The 26,910-nt window shown below is 43.9% G+C and overlaps 1 protein-coding gene across 3 annotated transcripts in view; it reads right to left on the bottom strand.

Moving 5' to 3' along the window:
- Positions 1–26,910, bottom strand: part of LOC144806574 (uncharacterized) — a 350,735-nt gene that overhangs the window by 313,556 nt on the left and 10,269 nt on the right. For 2 of the 3 annotated variants that reach the window (XM_078672919.1, XM_078672927.1), the window contains exon 3: positions 26,015–26,084. The gene's annotated coding sequence lies outside the window, so the exon portion shown is untranslated. Of the gene's footprint in view, positions 1–12,682; positions 14,718–26,014; positions 26,085–26,910 lie in introns of those variants that run through there. The other variant, XR_013605846.1, reaches the window with a different exon arrangement.

Below are 26,910 nucleotides of genomic sequence, written 5' to 3'. Positions count from 1 at the left end.
AATATAGCGGGGCAGGAGAGCAAGATCAAGAACACCGTTGGCCCATGTTAAGAGTTTTGATGTGATATGCCGCCAGGAAATATGGGCTGTAGACAATAATTATCACCCTGATGGCTATAAAACCCTCTTCGGTCCAGCTACCCCGTCCAGGTCAAGGAGAGCCAAGGGGGGGCTTATCACCTTTGTTTATCTAGCTGTCCTTGGCATCTCCGCTACCTCACTATACGTCTCTCCCAATTTACATGTGATGTTGTTGTCCATTGGAAAGAGCAAGCTACTTCTGGTAAACTTTTACAACGCGGGAGTTACACATGCGGATGAGGGTAATATAACTCTGCTGGGGTCTGTACTTCAGCATAGCATGTTGAAAGGTCAGAGTTATCACTACATTTTTTTAACGGGATTTTAACACTCATGTGTGGGGACATCAGGAAAGGAGGAGTGGAAGCTATGGGTTGTGCATGACAAGCAGGCTTACACAGGGAACATACTACCCAGGTTATTGAGCTTAATTCCATCTTGCTTGAATTTGATCTAACATCTGTAATGAATACGCTGCCTTCAGTGAAAAAAGACATTACTCCCACCTTTTTGGGAGAGGGTGTGAGACCTTTATTGATTTCACCTTTGTATCAACCCCCTTTTATTTTCTGGTTACCGATTTTTCTGTGCAGGCGAGTGAATGTAGTGACCACAACCCCATTTGTGTCTTAACAGGCTGGACCCGAACACTCGGACACACCAAGGTGGGCTGGGGAGCTGGTGTCCCCCTTAAAGCGGTGGAAGCGGGAAGGAGCGTAAAGTGTATTGTCCCAGAGCTACTCCACGAGTCCCTTTTATCTCAGTGTCGGAGCGAGTTTGCCACTTGTTTCGATGATGCGGCAAGTGCTCCGGACATCATGGGTGCATTTGGATCCATGTCTACTGTCAGAAGGAAGTTACTACGGGACCCGGGTGGGGGCTGTAAGCAACCATGTCCAAGATGGTTTGATTCGGCATGCTCCCAGGCTTCCAGGAACCTGAGACAGGCCTTGGGTGTTAAAGCCCAGAGACCGGTTGGAGGTCAAAAGCCTACGAAGAGCATACAAGGCTACTCAAGCAACTCGCAAGTCTGCCCAGAAGGAGGAGGCCTGGATCGATGTAGTGAAGGCTAGTACTCTGTGTAATAGCTCAAAGTTCTGGGGCATTAATAACAGCCCATTTTTATCTGCAAGTAATGCTAATTTACTGGATGCCCAAATCACAGAGGATGATTGGATACATCATTTTGAGGGTATCTTCCAGTCGTATACCCCGCCAACTGAGGGGCAGGAAAGGGTGGAAAGCAAGTTGCAACTTATTTTCACCACGCAAGAGGTGAGAGGCGGTAATCTGGGTCTCTCTAAAAACAAGGCCCCCGCGCCAGATAGAATCCTGCCAGATCTCCACACCGCCCACGTAGAAACCTAGGGTGTTTGTCCTCACAGCTGTCATCTATGCTGCAGTCCAGATTGGCCACCCAGATTCTTGGGCTTTATCGATTATAGTGCTGGTATTTGAAAAGGGATAACGGGACAGTACCTATTGTTATAGGCTCATTTCTCTGCTGGACTCTGTGGTGGAGGTGGTGGGCCGCATGGTACTTGACACACTTGTATCTTGGGTTGATGAAAACAACTTTGTATCCGATATCCAAAACAGCTTTCGATCAGGTCGTTCCACTGTGAAACAGTGTTTAAACCTGTACATGGTCCTGAACAAATACACTGTGGCTCGTTCCAGCCCCATATACCTAGCCTTCATGGACCTGTCCCCAGCATTCAACTGTGTCAATAGGTCCAAGCTGTGGCAGTTGATGTCCTCCATTGGCATTGACAATAACATCATTATATTTCTGAGGGATCTTCACTGTGATTCAACTGCGGTTGTCCGCTATTCAAAGGATCTGAAAGTGTCCCGTTAGCTTGACTTTAAGTGAGGAGTGTGTCAGGGGTGCATTTTAGTATCCTTTCTTTTTAACCTATATATTAATTCCTTAGAGAAGGCCCTCTCGGCCACAAATGCGGATTGTCCCCAGGTAGGCAAGCGTAGCCTGCCAGTCCTCCGATACGTGGATGACGCAGTCCTCTTGGCGAGGACAATTAGGGGCCTACAACTTCTTCTGAATTCTTTTTCCCTTTTTATGGAGGACTTGGACCTTTCATTTAATCATGCCAAGTCGTGCATTATGCAGGTGGGACATCGTAAAGCTAAGCAGTTCACTTTTAAACTCGGACTTTCGTCAATGCCAAAGACCAATGTTTTCTCCTATTTGGGAGTTGTGTTTGACGATTCCTTGAGTTGGTGCCCTTTGCTTACTTGGAAGAAAGGGGACCTAGGGAAAACTTATGCAGCTGTTTTTAACTTTGCCAACAGAGTGGGAGGGAAGCAAATATAGGATCTTTTGAAGATATATGAAGCCAAATATATCTCAAAGGTTAGTTATGGGCGTGAGATATTGGGCCACATTGGGGTAGGGGCAGTGTAAAGTGCTGAAAATTCTTTCCTGCGATGGGCCTTTCAGTCCCACAAAGCACCCCGTTTTATGTTGTGCACGAAGAATTGGGGATGCCTTTCCTCTCAGATGTACTGGCATTCCGTCCCCTGGTTTTGTGGCTTAATATTTGGGCTAAGCAAGAAAATACACTCAGCAAAGACATCTTACAGGAATGCCTTTCACTTGACCGTGTCTCACGCATCCGTTGGTTCCAGTATATAAGAGTTGGCCTCTCCAGGGTAGGTAGGAACTATTCGCTAACCCTGAGCGCAGATGTAAGAGGGACCTTTCTCTGGTCAAAGAGTGTTTGTTAAGAATGAGCCACTGTGATAGAGAGGGAAATAAGATGTATAACCTTAGTGTGCGTAAGTACATTGTGCTAAAAACTTTACCAACCACGAACCTTATCTTCTAGGGCTTAAAAGCATCCATGATCGTTTTCTATTGACCCGGTTTTGGCTCAACCTCTTCCATTACCTAATGGCACACCCTCGCGGCTTCCACAGAGGCCAGTGCCTCATGCCCTGTGGCTGCAACAGTGAGTCTCCTCAGGACATGATGCACTTTATAATGTTTTATAGTTTTTATGCTGTACCTAGAAAGTTATTCCCATTCTCAAAAAAGTGGGGTTTAGGAGGGTGAGACCAGCTCTTATCTTTTTACAACTCTTCTCTAATGACACTGTTTTGCATACGCTTTACTTTTTACGGTTCGCTGTTAGATTCAGGTCAAGCTGCGATTAACTTCTGTACTGTAATTCATAAATTTTTATCTTGTGCTCTGATTAACTTGTACATATTATATTTGTCAATCTGTAACTTGGAAGATGTTTTATCATTTTATGTATGACTTTTGTGGTTTTCTTTTATAAAACTGAATAAAGTTTGTTGATAATAATCATAATCACTAGGGGATTCATTTTCAGGGTAGCATGGTATCCCTCACAATAACTCCAGGAGTCACAGTCCACACAATGTACATGCGTTGTTCCCCCTACTTCCAACTTTACATATACCCCCAATCACCTGTTCAAACCTCTCCCTGCTGAATCCAATGTGGTCCTCCGTCAACCCACTTTGAAACTGCCCATACAATAAAAATGCTGCAGTTGTAAATACATATCAACTACCATTTGTTGCGTTTGAAACATTTTATTGAATAATAAAACCTAATAAAGATAAGCTGATTATTAAAGCAAAACAAAACATCAGTTGCCATACACATAAGAGACAAAAGTAGTACATAAAAATCAACCACTGTAACACAGCAAAGTTATGTAGAGCACAATTCCTAATTTCGGGCAATCTTTAAAGTTCAACAATGGAAACGTTCATAAAGAACAGGAAAGGAAACAAAGAAGGTAGGATACAGTGATTTCATTAATGTAATGCTTCCTACATGTAGAAAAACAAATACTAATTATTTTCCTTAAGCAATAAAGTCTGCACATGAAAATACTAAGAGAAATATATTGAACAATGAACATTTCATGTGTAATTAGAATTATATTTGAATATTTTAACCTTCTCAGCATTATTTGACTCATGATTACAACCTGAATGCTTTCTGGAAAGGAACCACCTCACGGGGTTCAAAATCACATCTTTTCCAACAATAGGATTAAAATGATAAACTTGAATTTCAATTCAATTTATTGATTTAGGCCTTTTTGGAGATCAACAATTTTAAATATATACAAAATCCACACACTTTTGTAAAACACTTCCCATTCCAGCAAGCATCACAGGACCACTTGTTGTTATCTTCCCAATTAGTGATAATGTTTCAGTTGGCAACAACAATAAAGATGTTTAGAATTTTACCTCCGAAAGCAAACACATGCCATTTCTGAATCATGGTGCAAAATAAAATGTAGGAACAGAAGGGCATCTTTTGGTGTAGCATTCATTAAGGTTGGACCAGGTTTGAAACTAGAATTCCTGAACTTTTGGACATTTAAATGTCAAATTTAAAAAAAGTTCAAACAGACCCAGCACGAGCTCCGCGAAAAATAGAAGATGAGCGAAAATGTTATGATAAGTAATCTATTGATGTAAAATACAGTGGCCAGGCAATGCTTGTTGATCTAATCTATTCAGATTTTAACTCCATAGTTTGTTCAATAAATTGACTGAGCATAATACTTGAAGGTCCATCTCTCAGATCAGTTCTATTACAGTTTTAGTTGCGATAACACTAAAAGAGATCAATGATAAATAGATTTTAAAAGCCATGGGTGGAATTGATCCTGGCTCTAAATCTAGATTATTGTCTGCAATAGAAACCAGTACAAACAGATCACATCTAAAAGGATTGAATATGTTTATTATAGAGATTTAGAGAAAACCCAGAAGAGACACATTGTTCATGAAACTCAAAAAATGTATCTAAAGATTATCAATACATCCTATTTTATGTCCAGAGACCGCTTTAGCTGCTTTCCTGTTTAAGTGACAACATTTGCAAATATATTTAACAAAACATTAAAGATGGATGTCAGAAATGCTGGCTTTAAGTATTGTGTAAGAGTTATGTGTGATGGTTTTTATTTGATCTGAAGCAACACTAATACAAAATAGGTTCGTGCACAGGTTATCATTCAACTAACATTATTAGCAAACTTAATATGGAGGGAATTGAGAAAAATAGTCTTATTGTTAAAAAATAACAACTGGTTCGGTAATTCACAGAGTTTGCAAATGCTAAACCCCTTTTTGAAATGTACCAAGCCCACTTCACAATTCAGAATTTGGAAGGGAAATGTTAATAGGGTCCCTTCAGGATACTTTAATACATCCTTAAGGTTTGTATTAAGCTTTGAAACCGTATGTGGGCTGAAAAACATTAACTGGAGGTAGTAACCCGGGGGGACATTTGTAAATCTGAAAGTAAAATGATGTGGTGCATTAAAAATGCCTTTATTTAAAAGCAATCACAGACACAGTAGTTTGCTGACTCCACAAACAACCAATTTTACCAAATGGATTATTAGTACATGAACCTCAGTATTTTCGATATTGCTGAAATGTAGTCTCTAATATTTTTGTCATGTGGTGTAAATATTTGTTCCTGTTATTTTATTTCCCATTTCAATATTGTCATGCAATGTACCTATTATTTTTGTCCAACATATTGAAATATTTTTATCACAATGTTTGGGGTATTCTAAAAAGTGTTTTCACTCTCTAACTTGAAACTTCCTGAGGAAAATACTTACAGGTCCTGGTTTCTCCTAGATCATTTACCTTTCATACTAAAACAAGCACAATATTTATTTGAGAGCGGCGGTGGTTATTGTATTCATACGCACTGGGGTTAGTTTAGAACATACAAATATAGAACTTTATCTTTAGAATTAATACTTGCAAAAGTTTATGTCCAATAATTTCAGATAATTTACTGATAAAGATATCAGATAAAGATCCCCTAATTTCTTATACCTTGTGGTATCAAAAATGTGCTAGAATTAACAGACTTCTCTTCTAGATAAATCCAGGTATGAGAAGGTATTAAATGAGAGTATCAACTTTCTGTTATTTTAACACATTTTCTCAGTGCACAGAGTATTTTCCTTACATTGATCACAACATTTCAAGCAATGGCCTGTGCTTAAACGTACAATGAAGGGTAAAAATTTATTTCTACCTCAATCAAGAAACCCTTGGGTCTAAGAGGATTTCTGTTGCAAATGAAGACCTAGCTAAGATGAAATATTCCTTTAAAAGGACGATTTCCCTCACCCACCATAGTTGGCATACTTCCTCATTGGGAATCTCCTTGCACCGTGATACAACCCCCTCACTAAGAGGGAGGAGTTCAGGCATGTTTTGTTGCGGAGAAAGGTATACTAAATACCACAATAATGAGCTGAGGGTAGTGGGGGCAGCAGAGTGAAAGTTAAAACTTGCTAAAGGGTATGTGGTTTCCATTATTTGTACGTCCCTGGGCCAGGATTAAAATCGGGGCACTGTTGGAGAAATATATATGCACTGTTAGTGTCAATTAGAGGTCAACATGTTTCAGCCTATTAACCCTCCAAAGAGGTGTTTGCTGCTTTCTTTAGGACCCAATAAAAAGTGCTGCTCCTCAATGTACTCCATCAATAAAAATGGTGTACAAACCAATATAAGTATAAAGAAGGGTTTATATATACAAAACCATCTAGTGATCATATTAATCTTCATAGAGTGGTGAATTCAATGGTGGTACCTAAACGAATAAATACATAGGAAATATAAGAATGGTTTGAAAAAATCTAGGTCAGACATTTGAACAACTGTGCTAGCGTTACATTTCAAAGCTATTCAGTCCAGGACATACAAAACCGTCCCAACGGGACATAACCATATACTGTATAGTCAATGCTGGTTAATCTTAGTACAGGATTTACTACAATAACACTATACTGTAGAAGGGTTAATCCGCAGACGTCGGGAAATGTGCCCCAACTCACCGTGGCATGAGGCTCAGGGTGACTCTCCGCCCTATAAAAGAATTATAGGAAGGGGAGGATGGTAATAAAATAAGTATTCTGGAAGGCTGTAACAGTTCTAGGCATTTCACAAACAAGTGTAAAGATAAAGTGTGCCCATGTAGATTAAAAACCGTCCAAATTCTCATAGGCATGTTGATTTCTAGTAGGTACTCACACCTTGTCAACATTTTTGCAGTTGAACCTAACTCTGCTAGTGACCATAATCCTCTTACTGTTTCTTTGTGTGTTGTGGTGCAAAAGGGTAAGGTTTCAGAATGTCCAATAATATATCATCAAAATCGTGGGATAAGGCTAAAATGGGACACAATTAATCATAAGGCTTTTGAGGAGTCTCTTATTAAAATGAATCTAACACAAGTAATGACCTGCGTAACCGAAACATCACAGCCAGATGTAATAAGAACTGTTGAAAAAATTTGTGATGACGTGGCCAAAAGCTTGCACAGATCAATAAGAAAGGGTAGTACCCCTGACATAAGATGGTTTAATACAGAGTGTTCCGCAAAAAGAACTGAAGAAGGCTCTCCATGTAGTCCCCCGGGATAGGGATGCAATAGGGGCAGCCAGGCAGAACTATAAAAAGGTAATTGAACAGAGAAAGGACGAACTGAGAAGGCAGGCTTGGGACGACCTTGAAAGAGCAAGTGCCTTGAAGGATTCCAGGGGTTTCCGGGAGGTGATAAACCGCCCACTCTTCCCTAATGAGTCAAGGGCCATGGATACTAACATAACGGGAGTGGCCTGGGAGACCCATTTTGCTAAAATATTCAATCCAAAGGGTGTCCTATTAGGCGAATGTGAGGAGGAAATAAGTATTAATATAGAAACCGTGCAACAGTTTAGCACATCACTTTCACTGGGGGAGTTTGAGGAGGCATTGAGAAAGGGTATTTCCCTAAAAGCCCTGGGACCTATTTAAAAGTAATTTACAAATATGTACTCCATTGTTACTCAACAAGTTTAAAGCAGTAATTGTGGGTCGTATTCCATCGTCGTGGAAAAATGCTGTGGTGGCACCAATTTTTAAGAAGGGAAACAGAAGTGACCCCACTTGCTATAGATCTATTTCTATGATAGATGCATCATGGAAGTTGCTTAGGCGGGTAATCCTTGCACGCCTGGAGTCATGGGCCAATACTTCCGGCCTTGTAGTGAACTCCCAATTTGGTTTCAGGAAGGGAAGGGGAACTACCGAGCAGTGCCTCAATCTGTCGTTGGTTATGGGCAAGTACATGAAGGCCAGGGGTGCTTCGATCCATTTGGCCTTCATGGACTTGGCCAGCGCCTTTGATACAGTTTGTCATGGTAAAATGTGGTCATTAATGGATGCCATGGGTTTGGAGGAACCGCTTGTTACTCTGTTGCGCAGATTACATGTTTCTACCACTGTAGCTATCCGGTATGGCCCAGGGGGAGAAAAGACTAAAGTAATTGCTTCAACTGAGGGAGTAGGCCAGGCTTGTATATTGGCCCCTTTTCTATTCCTGGTTTATACTAAGGGCTTAGAGCATTTCCTGCTTCAACAACAATTGGATTTTCCAATGATTGCAGGTAAAAGGGTACCTTTACTGTCCTATCCGGACGATACTGTCCTGATGACCTTAACAGCAAACAGTTTACAAAAACGTCTGACTGCCTTTAGTGAATTTATGACAGGACTGAACCTTAAGGTCAATTTGAGTAAATCTTTTATTATGACCTGCGGTCCAAACAAAACTAAATCTCGCAAATATACAGTAAATGATATAATTATTAATAAAGTGCCAACTTTGACCTATCTGGGGAATCTTTTTAATAATAAATTGAGCTGGGACAATTTGATCATGATGAGGCTACAACAAACTAATAGATCTATAGAGGGGCTGTTTCGTTCTGCCAGTAAACTAGGCCATAAGCCGGCAGCTGAATTGAAAACATTGTACAAATCTAAATGTCTGTCAGTGGCCACCTATGGGGCCGGAGTATGGGGATATTACAAAAGTGCACAGATTCAAACATTAGAAAACTTTTTAAAACAACTCTTACTTATCGCTGGTAGTTCTCCTACCTCATTTTGTCATTCGGAGGTGGGCCTAGAATATGTTACTGACAGAATCAATATCGCCCCTTTACTTTTATGGAGGAAAATCTGGACCTCAGAAGACTTATTATTCTCAAGATGCATTCTAAGGGACTGTATGAATCTTGATAACGCAATGGCGATTCCATGGCTTCGTTAAGAAAAAGAAAAAGATGGGCCTTGAAAATCTTTACAAAAATCCAGAGTCTATTCAACTTAATGTGAAGATGGTTATTAAAAATGCTTATTATACGTTTTTAAGTTTGTCGAATCAGGACAATAATACAGTGGATCGTGCACTTTTAAATCAGCAACAATTGTATCTGTCATTCACTACCCAGGTCCACTCACGCTTCCTAATGACCAGACTTCGTTTAAGCACATTGCATTTTCTTGTGGCTTTTCCAAAACAGGGGGGGTGGTGTGAGAGATTGACCCCCTGTCCGTGTAATAATGTAGCCAAGCAGAGCACAATGCACCTCATGCTTTTTTGCACACTTTATAAAGATCCAAGGGCCCGCTTTATTATGCCTATCCTAGGAGATATTCGTCCCTGTTCTTATAATAAGGGTTTTAATCATCTGAGGTCGCTATCTACCGTCATTATCTGCAGCTCTGTGCTTAGCTTTATCTAAACTGTATTTTTAGTTAGGAAACGTTAACTGTGAATTATTTTATTTGCACCTGTTTAATCCAGAATCAACTTCTGTGCACTGCATTGTATGTATTTTAAATGAATGTATGATCTTTCTGCAAACCTTTATGATTCACTTGAATCGAATAGTTATTTGACTGACTGACTGACTACTCATAGGCGGTGTCTTTAATAGTGATTGAGGTATTTTCGTGTCGCTGTGAAGTCCCTAATAGGTTTCCCAAGCATGTATTCATAAGTCACTAAGGTCTATTGAGACAAGCGGGCAGTGTAATGGTGTTTAACACTAGGGGGAGACACGCCAAGACCGTGGAGGCAGTCGTGTGTCTGCCTTGAAGTTTGTGTATCAAAGCTTTTGATGGCTCGTGCCTCATAACAAATGTGTGTTGCGGCAGCAAAGGGTGAACAAAGGCAGAACCTTGTTCAAACATGTGGTGTTATGGGGAAAAAAAGACACTTAGAGCTAGTTGGCCTGTACAGCGTGCTTAGATTTCAGAAGCAACTGCCCCATCAAAATAAGCAGCGGTAAGGCACATGATAACACTGCCTAGTTTAAACATAAATGAAGCATTCTTCAATTTGAAACCAGTGGACGTGTTTGATGTGCACTGCAATAACAAGGCTGCGATGCAATGGAGGAAATTCGCTTAAAACAGTTGACCTCAGCATGGGTGCAGCGTGCTTTGTTTTCAAGACACAACACCTGCCACATGTGCACTGAGTACTTTCCTACGACATGAGCGAGTGTGCTTTGAAACTTCCATATCTTTAACACGAATGCAGCATTCTATAAGTTTTCATGACAAGAAAAAAAAAGAAAAGACGCACTCAATGCACAAAAGATTCAATTTAAACAAAAAGGTAGGTTCATGGACTCATTCCTGTATACAAGGATGGTGCAGAAAAAATTATAGATATAACAAACGTCGTGTCCGAGACCCATACCTGTATACGTGGAGCCAGCAATCTGTTATTCAACAGCAGATGGATAACTGTTTCCAAAGTAATTGCTGTTGCTTGAATAGATCAATCAATCAATCATTTGTAAAGCGCACTACATACCCGCAAGGGTCTCAAGGCGCTGGGGGGGGTCGGGGGGGAGGGGCGCGCTACTAATCGAACAGCCATGTCTTGAGTATCCTCCTGAAGGTCAGGTGGTTGTTCTTCGGATGAGCGGGACGGTGGCGAGTGAGAGGTCGGCGGAGCTGACGGTTGGGGATGTAGAATGAGAGCTGCCTGTTGTGGTAGGCTGGGCCGGTCTTGTGGAGTGCCTTGTGTGCGTGAGTGAGGAGCTTGAAGAATATCCTCTTGTTGACGGGGAGCCAGTGCAGGTTTCTCAGGTGGGGGGTGATGTGGCTGCAGCGTGGTACGTCGAGGATCAGTCGTGCCGAGGCATTTTGGATGCGATGTAGTAATTTTTCTCTGCAGCTTTTATGGAATTCAGAGCACTCATAAGGATTTTCATCAGTATGGAGTCGCTTAGTGAGGCTGTGCCTATCAAATAGGAATTTCCGGCATTCACAGCATTGGTAATGTTCTTTCCCTGTGTGCATCTGCTCATGTAGAGTGAGATTGCATTTAAAATTGATGCTTTTCGGCCATTCGGAGCACTGAATTATTTTTGATGGTGAGTTTTCTTATGGTGCATGTAACCATCTTTACCTCTGAATCTTTTCTGACATTTAGAACACTGATAATGTTTTTCTCCAGTGTGGTTTCTCACATGTTCAGTGAGATGAGTTTTTTGGCTAAAACATTTTTGGCATTCGGAGCACTGATAAGGTTTTTCCCCAGTGTGGGTTCTTATATGCAGAGTGAGACGGCTTTTTACACTGAAACATAGCTGGCATTCGGAGCACTGATAAGGCTTTTCCCCAGTGTGGATTCTCACATGTTCATTGAGATTCGATTTTTGGCTAAAACATTTTTGGCATTCGGAGCACTGATAAGGTTTTTCCCCAGTGTGGGTTCTTATATGCAGAGTGAGACGGCTTTTTACACTGAAACATATCTGGCATTCGGAGCACTGATAAGGTTTTTCCCCAGTGTGGGTTCTTATATGCTTAGTGAGACGACTTTTATTACTGAAACATATCTGGCATTCAGAGCACTGATAAGGTTTTTCCCCAGTGTGGGTTCTTATATGCTGAGTGAGACAGCTTTTTTCACTGAAAGATGTGTGGCATTCAGAGCACTGATAAGGTTTTTCCCCAGTGTGGGTTCTTATATGCCGAGTGAGACAGCCTTTATCACTGTAACATTTGTGGCATTCAGAGCACTGATAAGGTTTTTCCTCAGTGTGGAATCTCACATGTGCAGTTAGAAGTGACTTAAGTTTGAAATCTTTTGGGCATTTAGAGCACTGATAAGGTTTTTCCCCAGTGTGGGTTCTTATATGCTGAGTGAGACTACTTTTGTTTCTGAAATCTCTCTGACATTCAGAGCATTGATAAGGTTTTTCCCCAGTGTGGGTTTTTATATGCAGCGTGAGATGGATTTTTTCACTGAAACATTTCTGGCATTCAGAGCACTGATAAGGTTTTTCCCCAGTGTGGGTTCTTGTATGCCGAGTGAGACAGCTTTTTTCACTGAAACATTTCTGGCATTCAGAGCACTGATAACGGTTTTCCCCAGTGTGGATTCTTATGTGCCGTGTGAGACTACTTTTTATACTGAAACTTTTCTGGCATTCAGAGCACTGATAAGGCGGTTCCACAGAATGGGTTATTGCATGTTGAGAAAGACTTTGTTGGTTACAAAACCTTTCCTGGCATTCAGAGCACTGATAAGGTTTTTCCCCAGTGTGGAATCTCACATGTGCAGTTAGAAGTGATTTAAGTTTGAAATGTTTTGGGCATTCAGAGCACTGATAAGGGTTTTCCCCAGTGTGGATTCTTATATGTTCAGTGAGTCTGCTTTTGTAACTGAAACATTTCTGGCATTCAGAGCACTGATATGGTTTCTCTCCAGTGTGGGTTATTGTATGCCGAGTGAGACTGTTTTTGTCAATGAAACATTTCTGGCATTCTGTGCACTGATAAGGTTTTTCCCCAGTGTGGGTTCTTGTATGCCGAGTCAGAGTGCTTTGATCACTGAAACATTTCTGGCATTCAGGGCACTGATAACGTTTTTCCTTAGCCTTAGAGTGGTATCTTGTATGCTGAGTGAGACTGCTTTTGTCTTTGAAACATTTCTGGCAATCCGGGCACTGATAAGGTGTTTCCACAGAGTGGGTTATTGCATGTCGAGATAGACTCTGTTTGTTACAAAACCTTTTCTGGCATTCAGAGCACTGATAAGGGTTTTCCCCAGAGTGGATTCTCATATGTTCAGTGAGATAAGATTTAAGGCTGAAACTTTTTTGGCATTCAGCGCACTGGTAAGGTTTTTCCACAGAGTGGGTTAATGCATGTCGATTTAGACTCGGTTTGATACTAAACCTTTTCTGACATTCAGAGCACTGAAAAGGTTTTTCCCCAGTGTGGATTCTCATATGCTCAGTGAGATAAGATTTACGCCTGAAACCTTTTTGGCATACTTTGCACGGAGAGTGCTTTCCCCCAGTGTGGATTCTCATATGCTCAGTGAGATAAGATTTACGCCTGAAACTTTTTTGGCATACTTTGCACTGAAAGTGGTCTACCCCAGTGTGCATTCTGTCAAATTCTGTGAGATAAGATTTATGGCTGTATTTTTTTCAGCACAGGTAACTTTTATCTCCAACTTCGGTTATTTTGCCTTGATTGAGGCAGGCTTGAACACTGAATTTGTTCTCACAGGCAATGTTTTTAGAAGGTGTATTCCTAGAGTTAATATCCCTACATATAGTTTACTCTTGCTTATATGCCAGGGTAAGAGTGAACTCGATTTTAGAGTCAGGCTTGTTTAGATAAAAGAAATTGTGTGTAATCTTCTCAACGCTTGAATTGAGCAAAATATGTCTGGAAGCAGATAATAGTCTTTAGGTTATAGTCTCTCCGGCAGAAACTTATTTTGTGACTGAAGTTTTTCTCAAATTTATTTGTATAGGTCCTCAGCAAAGCAGTGATAAGGTGTTAGTCTGATATTTAATAATTAAACTGATAAGTACCTTTTTGCACTGACGTAACAGCAGTAACTGAGGGTGTTAAAACATGTACAGTACAATTGTGGATCATGGGTCGCAGAACATCAGTTCCTTTTACCCTTTCTATGTTTGGCGTAAGGTTAAGGTTTGTAGTTCTGAAGACGAGGATTTATTTACATTAGATATAGCTCAAAGGTGCTCATTTAATCCATTTTTATATTTACAGTTTTACATATCACTCCTTCACAACAGATAAGGTTGAGGCGATTTACATAGAATTACAGAACAGTACACAATAAAAAGGAAACAATCTGAGATAATCATGAACACAATAAAGTGGTGAATTTTTAAGGTTTTCGCAAGAGTGAGCAGAGTGGGTCGTGGTGTTCTATCCAGAGGCAGATAGTCTGAAACTTGCATAACTGGTTAAAAACAGTTGTAGAACAAGGGTGATTTTCCAATCTTTTGGTAGTTGAACGTGTCAGCTTTGGAGTCTTCTTTCAGTGTGTTTTCTTTGATGGTTTGCAGAAGAAACCCTTTGTTTTAACTTACTTTTATGCACTGTGTGCTTCCTCTCTGGAATTAAATGATACTTTAGATGAAAGTTATTCTGTCATGCTGAGGCAATTTGTCTTTCTGATAATATTTCAGATGAGGATGCTGTGATTGGTCTTTCTGACATTATTTCTGATGCTGTGTGGACAGATATGGCTTTGTTCTGGGTTAATGAAATGCAAAATTAGAGACTTCACTTACAGGTATAGTACTTTCCTCAGCTCCCACTTCCTCGCCACACCTAGATTTTGGGAATTGTTTAAACTTAGAATGCTGGATGTCCTTCAGTTTTTCAAAATAATCCTTCTTATGGCACGGACATTCGGTTGACAGGTGCTAAATCTTGCTTTCTTCATCCGTAATTTCAATCACCTATAGTATTAAAATTAAATAGTTAATACATGTACATTTTCAAAAATATAATTTACAAGCCAAATCAATGCAGAATTGCAGAATTTTGAAAATGTTGAGCTGTCCTTCAGACAGAGCAGAGGGTAGAACTGTAGCCTGAGAGTACTTGGATGTAGGAGTGAGGATTTGTAGAATTTTCAACATTTTATTAAGCTCACAAAGGATACCTGTACTCTATGGAGTTTTAACATAGAATCCCAAAGGCAGAAATGAAAGTCATATGGACTGGCACCAAACAGATATTTAAAAAAGAATACTATTCATTAATTTTTAATGTAGATTTCTGGGACAGGAATTTCCCCTCCATGGACAACAGGCATTTCCCCCTGCCCTGAGTTACCACCTACTTGTATCTGGTATCCTGACTTTTGAGTTCTGGCCTCTGCCGCACGCAAATCTATTGTGTCCTGCTAGGACTATGCCTAGACCTATCCCTCAACTATGGTCCAGAGTATGAATCAAGGGCAATGAAATTAAGGAGTACTTTCATGTGTTCATTTTATTCCACCTGATTATCAATTGTTAGGCTTTTCTGCACCTGGATTTACCGGGTGCAGAAAAACAGGACACCATTTTTTACCAGACAGAAAAATTTGACTGAAAAGACCCACAAGACTCTGGGTGCAGCAGAAGCAGCCAAGATTTGTGCTGTTTTTTTACTAACTGGGGGAAACACACAATTCTTCCCTCTGTTAGAAAGTGCTTTCCTCTTCCCTCCCCTGCTTCACCCATCTCCCCCCAACCAACCACATGCATATATCTACCACCTGCTTAAAACAAGTGGTAAATAAAAGCAGAAAAACACTAAGTAATAGTGAATGGCATGTGGTTTGACAGGGAGAAGAATCTGTTCCTCGTGCGAACTCCCCAGTCCATAGCGCCAAACTAGTAACTGCACGTTACTGGGGAAAATCTACCACAAAACAATTACGTACGATTTTTCTGCCACCCCAGTACTGTACAACATCTAACAAGGGACTATGAGAGATCTTGGACCGGTCCTGGGACCTGGAGGGTCACACCAAGTGTGCCCTCACTTAAGGCAGAGGACTGTCATGGGTTTAACAGCTAGAGCAGTGATGGCAATGCACCCTGTTGTAAGGATCAATAGCCTGATGAGATCTTTGCATCATGGTCAGTGGAGGGGCTTCCTACTGACACACCCATGTAATGCTCCATTTCTATGCCTGTGCCCAGACTTTGCAATAACATCAAGTGCGTGTTTAGGGTGTTGGTGTGCATAGCATAAATGCAATGTGAGAGTGCATCACCTGCCTGCCAGTTGTTTATACAAGTGGGACCATCTATCCCTCTTTTATACCCTAGTTCAAAGTCCTCTGTTACCAAGGAATAATGTGCTCTACAAAGTACTCAGGTGCCTGCTGTGGCACCAGGGATGGTGTCAGCCTGACAGTCTATCTAAGTTGAGGGGACATAATCTGCAGGGAAGGGAGTTTGACTATCCAGCAGGAGGACAACGCTGTCCTGGAAGAGGCAAGGTCCGACACATCCCCGTTATCTGTAGGGCGGGCCGGAAAGCCATCCAGCAGGACCAGCTAGTCTGAGAGAGCCCGCTCCCGCCAAGACTCTCCCAACAGTTGAAGGCAGAAAATAAAACTCTACGACATGATTGTTGAGGCCCAGTAGGACGAGTGTGTGCTGCCAACAGGCCCGTTCCTGGGTTGCATTTGCCAAATTCCTAACACAACAGGGTCTGAATCTACTCACTTCCTGGAGAGCCTGTGTTGGGCTTTTATCTGCTGAATTTCTGACTACTCTGTGTCAGAGGCCCATGAGGGACTACAACTACTCCAGTGTCGAACACCCTGTCTGAGCTTACGCCTGCGGTCCAGCCGGCCACAGTGTGGGCTCAATTGCTGACGGCCGCGCCTCCAGAAGAGCTGCACTTACCGGCAGGCCGGGTGTGACTTCTACCTTGGGACTGCTGATCTTCAGGCAAAGGCAAAGAAAAGACAGAGTGGGTGCCCTACTGTATGCAGCCTTACATCCAGGACAAAAGCGCTCCACAAAAGTCTGCTGGTGGGTCACTGCTCTCTCGAGTGCTCGGGCGTGCCATTCAAGTGCCGGGAAACAGGAAAGAGACCCAGACAAGACTGACTCATCCTGTGGAAGGATAAGACACTTACGACAAAGCATATACACATTGGGGTGACTGGAGTGACAGAACTGCACCTATACTATATTCATGATACTCCTAAATGCCCCTAGAGGAGAAGGGGGGTATCAGAACCGGACGCACCTGTCTGCAGCACATGGTAGTCTGGCATGCCTGCACCATCCTTTCACCCAGACTAGCCATAAAGTTGATTTTAGCACCGCTGCACACATAGCAGGGGGAATCTCAGACCATTTGCTGGTGGAGGTGCAACTTGATGGTCCGGTTGTGGACTTCATCCTACCCCCAAGGGTGGATCCGTGATATTTAAAAGACAAGACGTTCAAAGCTCGTATGAGAGATAGAGCAGAATTCTATTTTAAGGAGAATGGGCGGCCTGTTGAATCAGCTTGCGTGCTATAGGGTGAATTCAAGGCAGTGATTCGAGGCCAGACACAAGCCTTGATTGGGAGAATGTCGAAGGAACGTAAATTGAAGTGCGAGGCTCAGGACAAGGAATGTGCTTTCCTGGAGGTTCGCTTGGCAAGTGGGGAATCATTTTCTCTCCCATTACACCATCAACTGAAGCAACACACATTAAGAGCACTAATGGAAAATAGCGTGCACTCATGCGCTGACTACCCAGCATTGTCTCTATGATGTCGGTGATAAAGCCAATGAGTTGCTTACATGGTTAGAGAGACATGACAAAGGACGGAACTGGATCCTTGAGGACACAGACAACAAGGGGACGGAAATACTGGGAGAGACTTCCTGAAAGAACTGACCCTGCCAATGCTAACACATAAGGACCTAGACGCACTAGACCAAGACCTGACAGTAGACTAAATAAATTACACAATAGGAACCTTGCAAACAGGGCAAGCGATGGGGCCTGATGAGCTCCTGTTAGAATTATATAAAAGCATGATGGATAAAATCAGGGAGTACCTCCAGAGTATGTTTCAGACTGCCTGAAAATAAGGATGTCTACCGGAGGACCAAAGAACGTCTGAGGTGGCGGTCATCCCAAAAAGGACGAACCAGCAACTGAGTGTGGGTCTTATAGACTTATCTCCCCGCTTAATATTGAGACTAAGGTCCTTGCGTAGGCCCTGGCGATCTGCCTCTGTACAGTAATTGCAACAGTGGTTTATCCTGATCAATCGGGCTTTATACCACACCAGGGAACGCGCTTAAATCTCCGACACCTTAATGGAGTACCATATGCAATAGGGGATTCCTTTGCTGAACCAGTGGCGCTGCTGTTAAGCTCTTGTATGTGGCCCCTCTAGCGCGCATGGGCGTCAATAATACAGTCTACCGAGTCTTTGCCGTCCGACAGGGATGTTCCTTGTCTCCTATGCTCTTTACACTTGTTTGGGTTCACCAGGACCTCTCATATGGGGTATTTCTGTTGATCAGGATATAATATCAACTGGAAGAAGTCCTTATTATTCCTGCTGGTGGCAGGGACCCTGTGGCTGCACTCTAGGTGCACAGTTAGGGTGGCACTACATGGCTTTAAATATTTGGTTGTTTTCATTACAAGAGAGCACAGGCAGGAACATACTCCCGAAATTAGACCAGCTTCGCAGGGATGCCCCACACTTGCGGGCGCTCCCACTCTCCTTACTGGGCCGGGTCACCCTATTTAAAGTGATCACCCTCCAGGGTCTCCTGTACATTGTGCAAAAAATGTCCTTTAAGTTCCCACCAGACATTTTTTTTCAAAAGGTAGTCTGAGAACTTCAGCTTCTGTTGTGGGATGGCGGCACGTCAGGCTGAGTAAGTTGCAGAGGGGAGTTTATTAAGATGGACTGGCGGTCCGGAGTATTCACAAGTATTACTGGGCCACGCAGCTGATGGCAGTCAACAACTGGGTTTATTGCGGACTGTGAGGATCCTGCTTACCGGGTAGATAGATTGGCCATGGGCAAGAGAGGTTACCCCACCCCGATGCTGTATCGAAGAAAGTATGAGTGCACCCTACCTACTCATACCTAAACATTGGTAAGGGTGAGGAAAGAGGCTACCAAGTATTTAGGCTGGGAAGGTAAGCTGACTGAAATTACTCCACTGTATGATGGTGATCTCTTAAGTGCAGTGGGAGGATTGCAGGGCTTCACAAAATGGGGATTGATTAGCTTAGAACGGCCGGGCGATGTGTGGAGGGGACAGGTGCTTGTGTCCTTCACGATCCTACAACAAAAGTATAAATTAGGCGACTATAAACAGTTCTGACATTTGCAGGTGGACACGCTCTGCAAAGTCACATTCGGGAAGGGGGGCAGTTGCCTGATGCATCCCGACTGGAGGACCAGCTGCTAACTAATCCCCAAGCGAAAAAGCCATCTCAACCATCTATAGGAAGTTGATCTACAATTCTCTGGATCCCTTGGGGACGCGGAGAACTGTGCGGGAGAGGGATCTAGGCAAGCTTGGCGATGGCGATTGGGTGGAGGCCATTCAGGATGCTAGGGAGGTGGCATTTAGAACTCATTTTTGTCTAATTTAACTGCAGATACTGATACTGCCAAATCAATGACCCTGTTTACATTAAAGGGCAGCTTGAACTCAGAGCTCAACAACAGACTTGATTGAATAAATAACCAGCACACTGCTTATCTTGCCAAGATACAGGTACTTTGTAAAACTCTTTTTATTGAACTAGTGCTCAATCGATAGTGTTTGACACCGAAAATACGGTGCACATTAGTGAGAGTGATTAGACCAAAAACACAAAGTCTGCAAATATAGAGTGAGTAACATAGCTTGGCTTGTCCTGACACTCCCTGGCCAAATCCCACTACATAAAACTAGATTGCCCTTTATCGAAGGCAGGTAGTCCTCCCAAGGTTCTGGAGGTCGCTGGGCTGCAAGACGACTTGCCTTTTGGTTCAGGATCATCCAGGGATGCAGACAGGCCAGTAGGACTGGGACCAAGACAATAGTTCTCTACAGATCCTCACCAGCAGAGAAGGCTGCAGTGCCCTTAGGTTGCCAAGAACTGAAATTCAGGGTCTGGGGATGCCACCTAAAATCTTGATTTAAGGGTGTTACAAGGGAGTGACAGGTAGAGGCTAATGGGCCCCTTTCCTGGGGTGTCTATACCCTCTATCATGCCCACCTCCTGTGGGAAGGGGACACAGTCCTAGCCCTGATTGGATAAGTCCCATCATCTTCAAGATAGTGGGCACTACAAAGTGTACTTCACCTAAAAGGACAGGAAGATCGCTTGCTCCCTGTAGGAGAGTAGGGTCTGCAATCCTATGATCACCCAGATTTTTGCTTTTTGCTGCACTGGTTTACGACTTTCCCTGGCTGTGGACCTGCTAATCAGACCCACAGCCTAGCTGTTCTCTCTATCCAAATTGTACTCAGGTACTGAATTGGCACTGGGCCCTCTCCAAGTCCCTGTACCCAGGGCTGAGGTGTACCCAGAAGTCTCCCAGGGGCTGAAGCATGTATTATGCCACCCCTGGGCTGACTAACTAAACTGACACAACTGGCTGCACGACAGCTGGGGCAAGGTGGTGTACTCACCCTTTGCTTTAGATATAGTATACCTATATCTAACCCTAAAATGGACACACAGATCTCCTATCAGTCACTCCTATGGCAGGCCTTAACAATCCTGAAGGCAGAGTGCTTGGAATCGTGTGAGATGGTGCTCTGGCATGAGCTGAGCCTGTCTGCGGCTTTCGGGATCCATCCCTTAGCCGTTTCCATGATATCGCATACCATATACTCTTAAGTGCATTATAATCCTCGCGGTTATATGCCAACTCTGGTATCGCTTTATCAAAACATGTCGAGTAAGGTGTCATACGAATTGGAATACTAACCCCTCGCCAATTCTGGCGACGGGGTTAGCATTCCACCCTTCTAGAGGGACACGACATGTATGTAACCCCTAACCCCGGTTAAAGTCAAACAGAGCCTCAGCTCCACAAAATGGATGCTGCCACCGAGACACAAGTCTGCCCTCCTGCTGCTGGGAGTCCTCCCAGAGCAGGAGATAAGGACAAAGGGTTTCCTGCCAGGGGCGGTGCCAGCACCGTCCCAGACAGGATTTTGTGTATCCTAGGTAGGCAGGGCTTCAGAGGAAGGTGACTGCAAGTGGCACCCCGGTGCTCACTATGCATAGGCCGGCTTGAACCAGTTCCAGGGACACTCCAGACCCTGAGCTGGGGAAAAGCCCGCCAAGGAAGTGGGTGTAACCACCCCCCTCCTGGTCCCACCCATAGGGCAGGACTTAGTCGCGTGCCAGCCCCCTTTTCCCAGATAAAGGTAGGAGCAGGCCCCCTTCCAAATTAGATCATCTTTGGAATCAAGACACGACTTTCTACGAAAGGACTTCACGATTTCCTTCTTCAAGATTCTCCCTTGTGACTAAGGAGTAGTCACCCTGCATCCGCAGGCACCAACGCAAGAACACTGCGGTCTGCTGTAAGTCCTTCCTCCGGAATCCGACTGCCCAGCTCGACAAGACCCGGCTTCCCTGGCACCTCCGACCTCTACTCACCTCTACAGCCAAGCTGAGAACCGTGAGTGCGACGAGACCTCAAGGGACCGACTATTGCCAAGACTGCACGACTTCTGCACAGCAAGCCCGCCGAGTAATTTCCTGGTGAGTGCTTTGGGGTCCGAGAAGCCCCGACCCTGAGCAGCTCCAGCACCGAAGAGCAGCCCCCCAGCATCTCCACGATCGGCGTGGGGCCCTTCTGCTTTTTGCTGCTCACCGCGTTGTTTGGCTACTAGCCCGCTGGCTTGTGGCCTTCTGAACGACGCCCGACGACATCACTGCTGCTGGTCTGGTTGCTCCAGACTGGCTCTTGCTCCCTTCCAGAAGAGGAGCACCCCGGACCCTCCTGGTCCACTCAAGACGCCATTTTGAGTCCACCGCGTGGGCTTGAATTAGCCAAGGCTTTGTTGCCCAATCCTGGGTTCTTCGACGCCGACAGCTTCATCCATCGTGGGACAGCTCGCCTCTCCATCCTGGTCGCCGACAATGCCTCCTGGTCCGTGAGATCTGCAGAGCCAGCGTCGCCCACTCACCTAGTCGAGGTGACTACCATCCGGTGCCCTCCTGGTGCCCACTGACTACTGGCTAGTAGTCACGAACTTGGTCCCCTCTGCTTTCAGGTGTCATCCATCTTCCAGATCCAGGCTTGGATCAACTCGAACTATCTTCACTGGTCGCCTGTCAGCATCTTTCTTCCAGGCTCCTGGTCCGGCAACGAGGATTCCCGACGTCTTTTGAGACATATGCAGCTGCAGCCCCTGGGCTAGGTAACTTCGGCATTTCGGTGCCCCAGCATAGCCTCACTATCCAAGGGTCAGGATCCACTGTCGTTTTCTCCCTACCAGGTCGGGTTCGCCCGTGAACACTAACTTTAGCGTTACTAGCTTCCATAGACTTTGTCCCGCATCCCGCGTGAGAGTGCACACTCTGCACCCGAGTCCCCTAGGCCTCCTAGAAGTAATCTAACGATTCCCTAGTCAAGTCCTAGCGATTCCAAAGCCTATTAGTACTGTACTTACCTGCTAGTAATTTCGCATTCCACTTTTAGAGTATATGGTTTTTCGTGCCCCTCGGGCATTTGTATATACTGTGCTAACTTAAGTATTTTCGTAAGAGTTTTGTTGTGTGCCTAGCACCCTGTCCTCCTAAAGAGTACAGGGTTGTTGTGATTCTAATAAATACACTGTTTATTTTCATAACACTTGTGTGGTGTCCTTTCACTGGGTGTTCAAGGGGTAATGTGATGGTAAAACAGCTGGCTTAACACGCCCTCTAGAGTCTTAGCCTTAGACTGCTCGTATCCATGCTACTAGGATAGCTGGTCTATAAGGTTGACTTACAACCAATCATAAATAAGGGTTGTTTGGACTGATATATAGTGATCACTAGAATAGTGAGCACTGCACATCAGGCCAACTTCTCACATTGGTTGATTGGATAAGTCCCATCATCTTCAAGATAGTGGGCACTACAAAGTGTACTTCACCTCGCCTCCAGCACCTGAGGGGTGGAGTTGGCAGAGGGGGCGGGGGCCGCACCTCCTCCTCTATCTAAGGTTTCCCACCTGTCCTTGCACCTAAAAGGACAGGAAGATCGCTTGCTCCCTCTAACAGGAGAAGCTGGGGTTGCATTACAAAGGCAGCAAGGCCTTTGAAAATCCCTGCCACAGATGGCTCTGCCTGACCAGGGGGAGGTGTCAACACCTCCACCCAGGAAAGGCATTGTTCTCGACCTCAAAGTGCACTGGCACTCTCACCATGAGGTCAGAACACTGTCTGGTGGTAGCAGGCTGGCTCAGGCCAGTCGGTGACCACACTAAGGATTAGTAGATTTTAGGGGACCCCTCTAAGGGGCACTCTGTGTGTAATTTTTAATAAATCGGACACTGCAATCAATGCAGGTTTAATATGCTGAGATGTTTGGTACCAAATATCCCATATTTCAGTGAAACCTTCATGGAGCTGTGAAACTCGTAATGACAAATGTGCAGCCAATGTACTTACTATAGAGCTTCCCTGGTCACTTACAATATCCCGGGATAGACAAGGATATTGCTGGGGCATATCTGCTCATGCAGGTATGCCCTCAAAGGAGATATCCCTAAAGCAGCGTGCACTATAAGGCCTGCTAGAGGGGTGGCTTACCTACATCTCAGACAGTCCCAATGGGCATCGCATTCAGGGATGTGTGGCATGTCGACTCTTCAGTTTTCTCTGCACCAAGACACACAGCTGCAGTGGCAGTATATATGTATGTATGTGCTTGGGGAGGGGTCCCTTAGGGTGGCATAATTTGTGCTGCAGCCTTTAGAGACCCTCTTTAACAACAAGGCCCTTGGTACCAGAGGTATCTTTTACAAGGGACTTATAAGTGAGCTAATGCGGTGACAACCGTGGAAACAACAGGTGCACTTAAGGGAAGGAGATCGGGCTATGGGGACCTAGTTGGCAGGGACCCTGTGCACTTCCAGTAAATACTATATTATTTTCCAGGTAAAAAGTGAAGGCTAACCATGTCCAAAACAGGCCTTTTCCTACATTGAGACATTTTTCCTAGGACATCGAAAACTCTACAGCAGGTCTTGCTCATAGTCCTTATACTGTTACTGCCACTACTGAACATTAATCTTGAATTGTTAAAGCAGGGCCAGGATCTGGACAGGAGCCAATGAACAGGAGGGCAACTCACCAGATAATAGAAGTCTTCTGTCTTCACACGTACTCAGAGAGAACAATGCCATCCCATGTATTGCAGGACAAAGAGACCACAACCCTCAGTGAAACACTCACCTCTCAGATGTGATTCGTTAATAAGAATAAAATGAACATAACGCGTCCCTGGGGACCCCACAGATACTCCGTTCCTACCAGTTCTATAAATGCTTGGGGTCCCGCAGGTAAACCTAACAGTGCTACAAAGGCTTAGGGCCCCTACAGGTAAACCTTTCCTAACCCAGTGCTACAAATGCTATGTGCTCACTGCAGCAAGACTGGGCGCTCTAGGGGCACAATTAAGTTGCTTGGCATTTATCTACCCTTAGCTAAGCCACGTGATAAAGGCAGCAGATCAAGATTGATCAGAAGTAGCTCTCACTATCGAAAAGATGAAGACCCTGGCATTCATCTACCCTTAGCCAAGCCACGTAATATAGGCAGTAGATCAGGATGATTCTCCTCGATCAGAAGTAGCTCTCACTATTGAAAAGGTGGAGACCCTGGTATAAAACAAACGGAGACATGCGGTTAGGCTCTACCAGGACATGTAGAAAACTATTAATTTATGTATATGTAGGATTAGATTGCATTACAAGTTAATTCTTATGTCACTATTTTCTGCACACAACATACAACATAGATTCCTCACGTGCACCCCCTGATGAAGGGAGAACCCCCAAAATGAATTGGGCAGACTGAATTTGAATTTACTTGAGGAACAGTGGATTTTGAAAGTGATTCTATGAGAATAAATATGCTTAAACTGCAATACAGGTGGATTTGCTTCCAAGGGAAGGAGACATTGATGCACTTTTAAGGGAACAAGCTGTGGAGCAAGAGACACAGACCAGATCTAGTCTGGAGCTATATAAACAACTGTAGCCACACACATCTACCTTCTGGAACGCGATGAGTGGATTACATAAATACTACAATAATGAATGAAAAATACACGGCATGCATAGACAAGGTTTGCTATGTAACATCTGGACTCCTGTAAACCTAAACAAACACCAGTAATCAGACACTAGGGACATCCCCTGAAGCTCCTAAGATTCTCCTTTTGTTTGGTATCTTGTTTTTGGGAGGTGGGTTTTTAGGATAAGCTATTTTTAGGTGTGTGTTCTTTTATTCCATGATGGCACTGGTTTTAGCATTGTCATCTTTTATACTCTGCATACCAAGTTGCTGACTTTCTTTCACGCATCCCCTATTTCCCCGAACGGGAAACGTCTGGGGGTGGGGTGTGTCAGGTAGCGCCGGTGGTAGACGATGGGATAGAGGATAAGGAGTGCATTGCCATCCCTTCATATATTTCTCCCCTCCTATATTCACAGTCCCCTTTTACCAGCTGTCAGCTTTGCTGTCATCAAGAAGTGGAGAGGGGGGAATTGGCAGGTGGCCCCTTAAGCCGGAGCTGAGGAGGGACATCAGAGAATAAACGCTTGAAGAAGGCGGGGCGGAGAGCGTGTCAGGTTGGTCAGTAGTTGGTCCAGCTACACGCGGCATGGGAACGCGAGGCGGAGAAACCAGCGGGGGAAGACCGGAAAGACAGAGAAGGACTAACAGCCTTACGAGAGAGAGTACCGGAGCCCTGGGGAGGTCACAGCTTGTCGGCGAGCAGAACACCCGAGCCTGGCGGAGGTGGGAAAGCCGAAACAGAAGACCAGACTTCACTGAAGGACGCGTCAACTCGCCACGGCCACGGAGAGATTTGGCTCATCCAGGTGTGTTGGTGTCTATGGGGCTTTTGGAAAGGGGTCTGAGTCAGAGAGGGACGGGAGGGGAGGCTGACGGGTGAAAGGGATCAAACCTCTACCCCCTCCCTTCACATTTATGCATAGCTATAATTTATCCCTCACATCCTACCTTGACTAAACTATAAAGCAAAAACACTTACCTGAGTCTTTTCCTTCTATCCGAGAGACGACGGCGGCCGAGGCTCACCTAAGGGACTGAAGTGGAAGACCCTGTGGAAAAAAAGAATAAAAAAGAGACAATCAATCACTGTGATTTCCTGTAATACTAATAAAAAGTGCATACCAATAAATTATTCAATGCAGTGTGCTCCGTCTTGACCGACTCTTCTACAACGGGGAGCTACATACTTTCCCTACAGGGAATGGGAGACAGACACACAGAGACCAACAGACACACACAGACACACACACACGGGAAAGCATGGTAGAAAAACACTATATACAGTTTTTATATGCTTGCATATGTACATTGTTTTAGAAAGATGGTGGAACTATTTATTCTGTTCAATGTGCTTATTTTGCTTATTACTTTTATCTGCTTCTATTATCATTGCAGTTCGGGCTGGACTGTTTCCATGTGGCACAGGGTCTAGACTGATTTGCATATGGCCAGGCCTAAACTGGGGTGGCATGGTGAGCAAAATAATGATGGATTTAACCCAGATCTCTTGACTGGGGGTGAATGTTTTGATTTGTTCTGCATTCCGTCCATCAATTGTGTGTCTTTTGCTCTATTATCATTGCAGCACATAAATTCTATACAAGAATTAAGATGGTTCAATTAATAATAAAAATGCTAATGATATGTTATTTTAATTTGATATCGCACAAGAATTACCTCTAAGCAGAAACTACTTTAAGGAGAAATTTAGGATTGGTACGTAGAACCACTCAATCTTTGTGAAGTTGAAAGAAAGGCTCTTGTATAGGTAATGCCTGAAGTTCCTCGACTCTCCTTAGTGACTTTATCGTTATGAGGAAAGCAACTTTCCATGATAGGAATTGTAACGGACATTTGTGCATTGGTTCAAAAGGC

Source organism: Lissotriton helveticus, chromosome 1_2 (assembly GCF_964261635.1).
Source record: "Lissotriton helveticus chromosome 1_2, aLisHel1.1, whole genome shotgun sequence".
Lineage (NCBI taxonomy): Eukaryota > Metazoa > Chordata > Amphibia > Caudata > Salamandridae > Lissotriton > Lissotriton helveticus.
Note: the sequence above shows the minus strand (reverse complement) of the source record. Positions and strands in the feature narration are given on the sequence as shown.